This window comes from Amia ocellicauda, chromosome 12 (genome assembly GCF_036373705.1).
Source record: "Amia ocellicauda isolate fAmiCal2 chromosome 12, fAmiCal2.hap1, whole genome shotgun sequence".
Taxonomy (NCBI): Eukaryota; Metazoa; Chordata; class Actinopteri; order Amiiformes; family Amiidae; genus Amia; species Amia ocellicauda.
This window is the reverse complement of record NC_089861.1, coordinates 27,466,719-27,477,849: the sequence shown is the minus strand read 5'-3', so window position 1 is coordinate 27,477,849 and position 11,131 is coordinate 27,466,719. Positions and strand designations below refer to the sequence as shown.

Here is an 11,131-nt window from a genome sequence, read left to right as displayed (position 1 = left end):
TCACTGCCTTGTGTGGCTGCTGAGCTAGAGAGCGACTGCATCGCTGCATTACTGCGGGAGTTTGGTGCGAAACTACTGATAGCCTTGAGGAGGCAGCTGGGTGAGAACAATCTGATCCGGGAGTTTGACTGGCGCTGTAGTTAGTCTGCGCTACCGCTGATATGAACTTGTAGCCCCGTCGGCAGTGGACGTGTGTGTCTGGGTTTCTCGCAAACCCCGTTGTGGGCTGGGTTTCTGACTGTAAATTTAGATTGTATTGATGGGGATATGTGGATGTTTGTTTGTTTATTTATGAAGCATAAAGCTATTTAAGTGGGATTAGATTAAACTGCATTTTGTTTAGAGTTTGTGTTGGGGAAAATGTTTATAATGGTGTGATGTATTGGTGTGACTTATTTATTGTGAGGTGAAACGATTGTTCTCTTTTATTATATACATTTCAGGTTTAATAAAAGTAACCACAATAATACTCAATAAGTACAATCCTAACTAGAATGCTAATTGTCTGCATGTGAAAGTATGTTTCAGTACTATACGAGTTGTATGTGTTGTACTGCTATAGTAAGTACTATAGTAAATTGCAAGGTACTACAGTATAATATAGTATACATTATACTACAGTATTTGTTGTAGTACCGTAGTGTGTACTATCATGCATTGCAAGGCTGTACAGTATAATATACAGTATTTTATGTAGTACTAGTAAATACTTTAATGTCACAAGGCACTATAGTAAATACTCTACTATCTTACAGTATATCACATGTTGTAACGGAGCACTATCTGTATATCAAGTTACCCCGGTATAATGTAACTTAAAAAGTTTGTATATATAGTTTGTATTAAAACGGTGTATATATAGTATTTGTCGTACTACTATCGGAAGTATAGTACATTGCAACGTATTGGAGTATAATATAGTATACAGTAAGCCATAGTATTTCCAATAGTACTTTAATAAATACTATAGTATAGCCCAAGGTACAACAGTATACTGTTGTATAGAGCACTACCCTAGTAGTCGATTAGTTACGCTGTATGTCACGATTTTATTAAACTGATTTGTGTCACGATCTTAAAAACATTGCACTTGTTTCAGGTATCCGAGTGGTGCAGACTAGGTTATTATGCAGATTATCGCGCGTTGCATGTTGGGTATAAAAGCATTTGCGAGTGTTCGAAAGGTTCTTGATCGTTCTGATGAAGCGCATGCGATTCCTACAGGCGTCCGTAGTGTCATATGAACTTGATGCGCTTGCGTGTTGAGTTCGTAGGTGTTGTTTACGAGTCCCACCCTGGACCCACTCGCTCTGTCCGGAGACGGGACTCTGTGAGCGCGGAGGGCTCGGTATCGCTTCTCGGCCTTTTGGCTAAGATCAAGTGTAGTATCTGTTCTTATCAGTTTAATATCTGATACGTCCCCTATATGGGGACCATATATTAAATTGATTTTTGGCGCAGGGAGATGGGATAGGGGCTTGCTCCGCCCACTCCACGCATCGGCCTGGTATTGCAGTGTCTCCAGGAACGGTGCACCCCCCGGGGAACGAGCTGGTTTAACGACAGACTGACAGCGGGACAGAGGAGAGGGCTGCCCTCGATGTAATTCAGTTTCATTTTTTGAATGTGTAACGTTTGAACACAGGACAATTTTCATGTTTGTTTACAATGTATAATAGATAAATGTGTGTGTGTGTATACACGAGCTGTCGCCATATGTGACACTCCCTTCAGAGTGTGAAAGCTCTGAGAAATGAAGGCTCAGAAATGGGCTGGACCAGAACGGCAGGGGAGGACACTGCTGTAAATCAAACCTCAGTGAGACTACATTACAGCCATGCATACTGTGCACTTCACAACGACCATTACAGTTGTTCTCAAATGATTGGACTCATTTCTCCAATCTAACGTTTATGCTCTCACAACCATTAACACAGCCATTGAAAAACGCTCATTTAGCAACACGGCCAAATTACATAACGAAATGAAGTGCTGCTTTCTTTTCAGAGAACACTTTATAAACGGGTATTTTCATCAAAACTACAGAAATGTCATCTATTGATTTAGATCTATCCATACAGGAATACTAATGGTAAAACACATTTATCTGAAAGTTCCACAATCCTAAACTGATTAAGCTTTTTTCCATAATGTGTGGAAGTGTTTTTGTTTACTGTAAGTGAAATGGCTTCTCCTCACAATTTTGGAAATGCAATATGTAATTTCAGTCTCTTATGTGGTAGGTTTGTCAATTTTGATCTGAAAATTGTACAGGTTTGTGTGTGAAGACCACAAATTCCAATTTACTGTTGTAACCAAGGCTGGATGAATACATTAATTTCTTGTCTGTCAGACCAGAGTTTAATTGTTTTTAAAGATTTAGTTGTTTTTAAAACACTAATTGTTTAGGGTTTTTTTGGTTTAGTTCTAATTTTTTTTGTCAAATACATTGTCCGTTTTGGATTTAATTTTAAATGCATTGGACCTTTTTAATTGTTTTTTTATTTTGTCCAGTGCATTTTCAGTTATTATCAATGTATTTGACTTGTTTATTGAAAGGTAAGTTTTTTTTTGTTCTTGTTAAATCACAAAGATTTTAAAAATGTTAAGTGATTTTAAGAATTGATTTTAAAAAGTTTTTAATCATAAGTATTAAAAATTTGAATTGTTTTTATTTGTAATGTAAAATACTTTTAAACAATAAAACAGTATTTCTTTTGATCCCATTAATAAGTGTCACATAGTACAAGAATGCAGATTACCGTTACAAGACTGACGTGCGTTGCTGCAAAAATATTTTGTGACTGTAGTATTGCAGCCCCCCGCTCATCAGAGACCAACTTGTGCCCCCTTAGTCATTTCTGATCTCTTGCTGTATTGTATGGCCCCAAGATGGCATTGTTGGCCACTACCCCATTCGAGATTGCAGCACAGATGGTAATGTTGCCTCCACGTTGACAAGGGACGTTGACCGTGGCATGCTGACCAATCCATGGTTGAAGACCTGGTCAATTAGTTGCTCTCGACTCATTTGATATCCTTCTTCTGTGCCCTCTTCCTTCCCCACCTACACTAGCTCCTCTCATTCTTGCACCTCGTCTTCCAACTTTCTCCGGGCTCTTCCATTGTTTTGTTCAGGCTCTAGGGATTTCATGGAGGGACTTATTTTATACATCGCAAAGTGTTGATTTGCTGTGTGAACAATTGAGCAAATTGCACTTCCTGTTTTGTGTGCTGTACTAACCAATTTGATGGCAATTGAGCACATGCCATGTGAGTTTGACAAGATGGCAAATTTGAACTGAAAGTTGAACTTCATGTAGAGTTTTGTTTGTGTTTGGGGGGGAAATGCTATGTGCATCTTTTGTAATTTGTGTGAAAACCCAGCATAAAGTTACTGTTAGCTCTGCTTACTATGTCAAGGGATCAGATGGCTGTGTTAATTGTTTTGAGAGCATAGACCTTAGTTTGGAGAAATCTCTTATCAATTGAGAGTGTAACATACACGCACGTACTACAAGAAACACACAGTCCATAATGGACTATTGCAGCTAGCCGAGGATAATGTACTGAGCAGTCTGAAGCTGCTGCTGTTTAATATCTACAGGTTCACTCTTGTTTATCCACCACTCGTTAACCTGCCAAATTCACAATTCTACCAAACCTCCCCAAGAACAAATTCTTTCCCATTAGAAAATTAATCATTATTTAATCCCATTTGCAAAAGGTCCCTGCAGTGCTGTGCTGACGAACACTGAACTCTCTCTTGCCAAATCTGCTCTTTAAGAAACTCCTTTGCCAGATTCTGAGCAGACGGGCCGGTACCACAGGTGGAGTGTGAAGCGTTGATGATGAATTTAAACCAAAGACAAGCATATGCCTGATCTCTGATGCATACATTTAATCTGAAACGATGGCATCTGACACTCCAGTGCTGGGGGGGGGGAGTTGTGATTGTAGCTGTATTGGGGCAGATGTCATCCTGGGAATGGTGCTGTCGAAATGGTGTTCAGAGCTAAACTGGACTTGCCTTTTACACGGGCATTCTCCTGGGAGGAACCGCCCCATAGAGCCTCTGGGTTGGGGTTTCTGTTTGAAGGATGGGGTGTGTTTCTGCTCCATGTCCAGTTTGAAAGGATGATCTGGGTGTCGGCCAATTACTCTTGTGGATGGCAGATTTGTCTCATTGCAACTGAAGTCCCCAAAGTGCTGATCAGACTGTGGAGACATGGTTGGGGGCAGAGATGACTGGTTTTGGCTATTATTTTTAGGGTCTATGGAAGTGCTTGTAACTAATGTAGCCCTGTTGATGTTCTCAGGTCCAGCACTGCCCGGTCTGCTGCTGTAGCTGCCCCGTGCATGAGGTGGGTTTCTTCAGATGCATTCAACACTTAATGGGGGTAGGCTGGTTGGTGCCATCTTGTACAGTTGATGGCAGTATTTCTGGGGGGAGGTGGGGGGTGCACAGTCCAGTGATGAAGCTATCTAGCTCATTGTGAATTGCTGTGAAAAGGCTTGAGCTTTTGAGACTAAATACCAGTGAGGGGGTGCTTTAGTCCAACCCCACCCTATACAGCAGCAGGGTAAGGGTACCTCTCCCTCTCTTGCCTAGTGCTCTGGTGGACTGGCATGGTACTGCAGGAGGGCGGCTTTGTGATGGTAAACTCACCAGCTAGTCCCTGAGAGAGTGCATGGGTCTTGTGTGGGGGTGGATTGTATTGTGGTCTGTGGGGCAGGTAATCGTGCTGGAGCCTGAAATTGTTACTCTCTCTGTAGAGACTGGGCAGTGGGTGGGGGGGCTCTGCACACATGATGATTTTCTATTGGAATCTCGTTCGTCTTAGAACTCGTGCTGAGAGAGAAAATAACTGACAGTGCAGAGCCCAGGGTCATTATGTGTTTATACTGGGATATCTGGTTTGCCACTTGGATAAAATAATCCTGCCAGAGGGGACACGGTGGCCTGGAGAGTTCACTCTGAATTTTAACTTGATATTCTCTTCCCCTCTTCTCGGGTAGGCTGAGCCCAATGCTGACTGTCCTGGAGCTGCTGTGGCCCCAATAGCACGTACTATCTTAGACGCTTCCTAACCCTCACCTGCAGCATCCTCTGAGGCGGTGGGGGGAGGGTGCTGGGGTGGAGCAGCCCAAGTCTGGGTGGGTCTGTGTGTCCTGGGAGTGAGGATCCTTCTTTTTTTCCTTACCGCCCCAGTCTGATCTACTCATGACTGGCACTTTCTGACCATTGGCGATTCTAGACCATCTCAGCCCCCCTGAAAATGTTAAGTGATTATTTTCTGAAATCCATTTAAGCCCCTTGTATTTTGTGATTTCTCCTCCAAAGCGTGAGGGCGTGATTGACTGACAGCAGCGGTGGGTGTAAACAATTGGCAAACTCTCCTATCATCCACTCAGCAGCGTCGTGGTTGCTGATCGTTTTGCGATTGGTTGAACCACACAGAGGGGAATTGCGTGCAGTGCAGACAGATGGCTTGGGGACTGTGAATGTGAAAGTCGCACAGGTGAGCTGTGATCTAGATGGGTATTCTCTAATGTTCGAGAATACATTTGCATGTGTTATTGTGAATAGAGAGGCTCGGGTGGGGGGGGTGGGGAAATATTAATCTTACGATTTAAATAACGTTAATGTAACCTCCGTTCACAAGCTGGGAATGCAATTATCTACAAAGACTAGGTGAGCTCTTCAGTCAAAAAGTATTCACATATCGATTGATGCATAAATAATTATCAGCACCAGAACTTTTGGTGTGTGGTTGTTATTATACACAGATCAGCCATCAAATGCGGTGCGAGGACAGATGAGGAAAGCCTTAAGGTGGAGTTCAGCATGAAATAAAATGCTTAAGGCGCAACAGTCTAGCAAAACTCGCTGCATTGCGATAAATCACAGGGGGAAAGTTTGTATTTGTTTTTAATTGACTACATGCTGCTTGCCAGGTGGCAACAATTAATATTTGCAACTCACCCTGCCTTCAAAATACTCGCCAGGGGCGATCAGGTGACCTTAATTTCCAGTCCTGTTCCTCGTTCCATGTCTAAGGTAGTGAGTAATATAGTTCATATGGCTAAAAAGGACCAAGTGTGAAAACAGTATATTTTGTTAAATCCATTTAATTCCTTATTGAAATTATATGAAATTAGCATACATAAACCATAAATTATAATAGTGCAAAATGCAAAGCATATAATTTTATATTGTTAATGACCAAAATACCATTATTACTTATTATATACATAGCTATTAATTTGTATTAACTGGTGGTCTGTGTTCCCAAAGAACAATCGTGTGAATGGTAAGTGGACTGAGACCACATCACATATGAAGTGGACCAGAAATAGATCCGAGTCCTCTTTCAAGGCTAGGCTCACAAGTAACTATCCAAGTTATTCAGTAGATTGGAATGCATCAAGGGGTGTTGAAACAAGCTAGTATCATTCCAGTTATGATACAACTGTACTTGTATTATAGGGATGCTATCTTTACAACTCGTTGTTGGAGGTGCAAAAATCGTTGCACCCTTTTACAAAGAAACTTTATACCCTTGGTAAGTGTATTGCTCTATTGAGAAAAGGTAGCATCATTCCAGTCATGGGTCCCTGAAGAAACCCTCTTAAATTGATGAAAACGGCAGCACAGGAGTTGTTGCAAATGGAAAAGAAGTCTTTTAATCAGGCCGGCCCGGAAGAACAGAGCGAACACGAGGCGGTCTCGGGTTCAAACGGCTTTTCTTACAGGTATCTTCCGGGTTTGCATTTTTAAACCGTTCTAAACAAAAGGTGCATAATGTCCAATCAGCAGAGGGCAGTGTCTCGGATGTGCATGTGGATTGGCTCAGCCCTTGCTTCCTTACTTCCTCTTCCTCCTTTGGAGGGTGGAGTTACCAAGCATCGGGGCCAAGCATCATCATGTCACCGCTTCCTCCGCATACCATACTGGGATATGCAAAGGACTGTGAGAGAGTGGTTCAATGCGTTTTGCACGTGGAACCAGAAAAGTGGGTGTGCAGGGGGAGAGAGAGAGAGAGAGAGAGAACTATACAACATTTAAATATTCCATTCAAAGAAATGTGTGTGTGACATATATTCCACTTGAATATTTATGCAGAGCTGATATGTCATTTATTGTATTTAAATTTGACCTCAGGTCTTTCAGTCCCCTTCACATTTAAAATATTTATTTTCTAGTAAATGGTCTGTTTGCTTGGGATTGTTTGTACAAAGCGAGGGGGGAGGAGGAGGAGGGAGTGGCCACTGGTGAAGTGGGAGAGAGAGAGGGGGATGGAGAGGCCACAGATGGGGAGAGCGAGAGCAAGCACCAGGTGAGAAAGTTAGCAGGTAATCCAGACAAGTGATATGAAAAAATTGTGGTGTTTTTGTGTTGGGGAATGTTACATCTCACATTCTCATTGGGGGCTGAGCCCTGCTGAGGGTCAAATCCTAGAATTGCCCCCCTCTCTGACCCTCTGCCTCACAGACCCTGTGGGTGTGGGGGGTGGTAGGAGGTGGGCTGTTTCTGGGGGACTGATCAGAGACCTGCTATTCTGTTCTGTTCCCTTTGCCCTGGCAGGACCCTGCAGCTGCTCTCACCTGGACCCTCTGGCTGAGCTGGTGAGGATGTGGCTGAAACTGTTCGTTTGGAGTGGTTAGTCCTGGTCTTACTCTGGCTTATTTTGTATAAATGCTCTTCCAAATAGTCTTGTGGAGGGATGATCCTGTTTTACCGCCCCAGTCTGATGTCAATGACTGTTAGGTACTCTGACCACAGTCTCTCTGTGTTAATGTTTCTCCCCCACTGTCTTCCCGAAGTCAGTGATCAGTCTGGTGACTGACTGGTACTACTCTAACCCCACAGACGCCAAGCCGCTCCAGTGTTGCCAAAGCTTACATTTTTCTTTTTACAGATGCCACCCCAGGAAGGGGACGGAACATTGTAATTTTAAGTAAAACCAAAATGTCCAAATCCACTTTAGACATGGTTGTGATGACTTCCTCCTTCGCCGCAGGTCTGTCATCGCTGCCAGTTGACGCTTGGGCCCCAGGGAATGCGTCCTCTTCAGCCCACAGCTCAACTCACAGATGAGGTCCTGACTTCTGCTGCTCCGGTTTGCTTGTTACAGCCCACTCTCGTCTCGGTCCCCGTGATGAAACCCGCACAAGTCTTAAGCCCAGGACACACCAGCGCGCTTAGCTTCACCTCCCTATGTGCCCGTAACACAAAATACCACTGTAGTTGCCTCTGAATCCCTCTTATGACCCTCCTTTCTCAGTCCCTCTTCCTTCTCCCTGTCTCTAAAACGAAAGCCGACGCCGATGAGCCTTGAGACCCTGCCCGGCCAGCCGGATAACTGCTGTGACCTCTGCGTGTGTTCCTGTCCATTCCTCCGGACGTCTCTTTGCACATACGCACTCGTGGAGGATGTGGCCATCTCGATCACCAACTGTGTTGGGAAAGTCTTTGATTTGTGAATCGGTACATTCCTTGCGGTCCACAGAGCCTCCCTGAGGCAGTTGAGGACAATCCAGAGCCACGCATAGTCTTGACTCGGGTAGCGGAAGTGGCTCGCCCCGTACAGCACCAGTCGTGCGTCCAGCACTCCACCTAGCAGGAACGGCTGCGTGATTGGTGCTGTCCAGTAAGCCCTGGCAGCAGCGCACTCCCAGAGCAGATGGATTTGGATGCTTTACAGCCCTGAAAAGGGCATCTAGGGGTCTTGTACAAATTCTGGGAGTGCATTACGGTTCTGACCGGCAGGATCCCATGGGCCACGAATTAGCTGAGGTCTGTTCAGCAGGGCAGGATGGGTCGCGTTTCTCCACACCGCCCGGGTATCTCCTACCGTAAGCCCTCTTATTGGACACAATTGCACTCTCCCCTGCACAAAAATAAAACCTTTCCTATGGTCAGTTAAAATGTCCACAGTGCAGGACTCCATCTCTTGTTCCTTTTAAAAAAAAGCTTTACAATCAGATAAAAGCATAGAAGGTCAAAGGACAACGGGACAGAGACGAGCTTCAAGTGCTGAAGATTAAACCCTGGAATGTACCATGCCAAAAAAAAAAAAAACTCTTTTGACACCGAAGAGGTGCACAGACGCATACTTTATCATTTAAAAACATGTACAAATCTGGTAGGCACTTCCTCCCCCCTGTTAAAAAACCTCTACACACCAACTCCTTTTGTAATCTCTCCCACTTTGACCCCCACAGAAAATGAAAGACCTGACAGTTTAAAGCAATTAAAACCGACCTGGGAGGCAGACAAACTGGGGAAATGTGTAATAAAATGGGTAAAATCATGGCTTTAACAAACCTTCCCCTCCATTGTCAATCATCGTAATCCCCCAAAAATCCACCTTTCTCTTCACCTTGTTCACCACCACCCCCTCCCAGGTCTGAGCACCCCTCCCCTGTGCATCAAACTGAACCCCCGAGGATTGTCATCGCGTCAGTCTGGACGGTCATAGTCAACCCTGCGGTCTCTGTGCTTGTCCACATCCCAAACAACATCAGGTCAGGCTTGTCCTTGTTCAGCTTGGCCCCCGAGGCCAGGCTGGACCTGACGGTTGCTTGATAAAAGGTCAGTACATAAAACATTCACGTCGTCCATATGTAAAACACATTTCACATCCTGTCCTCCACTCCCCGGAATACCCAACCCACTGATCACTGTGTCCCTTCTCAAACTCTGTGGCAGGGGCTCGATGCTGCCGATAAACGGGAGAGAGGATAACGGGCAGCCTTGACGGACACCGCAGTTGACTGGCACTGCTTTGGACAGAAACCCGTTAATGATTTATCCTGCTGTCAATATCCCGGTAGAGCATTCCCACCCAGGCTAGGAACCTGTTAGGAAAGCCCATCTTTCACAGTACAGCTAACATGTACTGGTGCGAGACCCGATCGTAAGCCTTTTCAAAATCTAAATTTAACACTAATTCCTCTGTCTCTCGCAAAACAGATGGCATCTCTGACCAGCAACGGGCTGTCAGTGATCCTCTGCCCCGGCACTCCACAGGTTTGATCCGGTTGCATCACATCCTCTAAAACTGTCCTCATCCTCCAGGTTAATAGTTTGGTAAAAAGTTGTATACAAAAGCTTGACAATGACTATCCGGCAACCTGTCAAAAACCTCAAATTCCTTAAGTCAGCAAGTCCGAAGCTAAAACATCCCATCGGAAGGCTGTCTACTCCTGGAGCCTTGCCAGTGTTGAAGGTGCGGAGGCTGTCAGTCAGTTAGTCCAAGGTCAAATCAGCAGTTAAAAAACGACGCGTCCCCTACACTCGATTCTAAAAACCCTAAAACATCAGTCATGCTGGCTACTAAAACGTCCTTGGTCCCGATAAAACTCCTCTGCGACCCCCAACATCTCTGGAGTGGTAGAGGCCACAGATCTGTCCTTTCCGTCAGACCAGTCATTAGTCCCCTGCTACTTAAAATCTTCTTTAAAAAATAAAATACCTTGAGCACTTCTCCCCCTCCTCTACCTCCCCCACCCTACTCCTAAAAATATCCCCCCCAACTATGTGCTTCAAAGAACGTGCTCAACTCCTCTCTCACCTCTCTAATCTTGGCCATAAAATCAAACCCTTCCTCCCGCAACAATACCTATTCAGGCGCCTCTGAAGCCCCCTAGCCATCCTCCTCGAAATCGTAAAAGGTCTGCCATTCCCTATATCTGTCCCTATACTGCTCCACTGAAATCTTGTCAAATCTTGGGGCCTGTGGCCAATCCCCCTTGTGCCATACGAAACCGGCCTCCTGTGGTTAATAAACTTAAAACAGTCCACGAGTTTAAAATCCTTACAAAATTCTGCCTAGCAGAAACCACTGCATGATTGGCGTGGTTTCTCTCCAGAAAGCCCTGGCAGTGGCGCACTCCCAGAGCAGATGGAGGATGGATTCGTCTGCCCCACAGCCCTGAAAAGGACATCTAGGGGTCTTGCACAGCTTCCAGGAGTGCATCACGGCTCTGACCGGCAGGATCCCATGGACAAAAAGAGACAATTTCCTGTGGTCAGTTAAAATGTCCACAGTGCATGACTCCATATCACCTTTTTTTAATAAAATTCTTTAGGATCAAATAAAAACAAGGCAAATAAAAGACACAG

The 11,131-nt window shown here is 44.6% G+C and overlaps 2 non-coding genes across 2 annotated transcripts; both read left to right on the top strand.

Annotated features, from left to right (window-relative positions):
- The first annotated feature begins 1,350 nt into the window (after positions 1-1,350).
- On the top strand, positions 1,351-1,541 carry LOC136765192 (U2 spliceosomal RNA). Its single transcript, XR_010821393.1, has one exon. It is a non-coding gene; the product is annotated as a U2 spliceosomal RNA (small nuclear RNA).
- A 6,176-nt stretch (positions 1,542-7,717) lies between these two features.
- On the top strand, positions 7,718-7,786 carry LOC136765514 (small nucleolar RNA SNORD31). The gene has a single exon (XR_010821703.1). It is a non-coding gene; the product is annotated as a small nucleolar RNA SNORD31 (small nucleolar RNA).
- Positions 7,787-11,131: the final 3,345 nt, after the last annotated feature.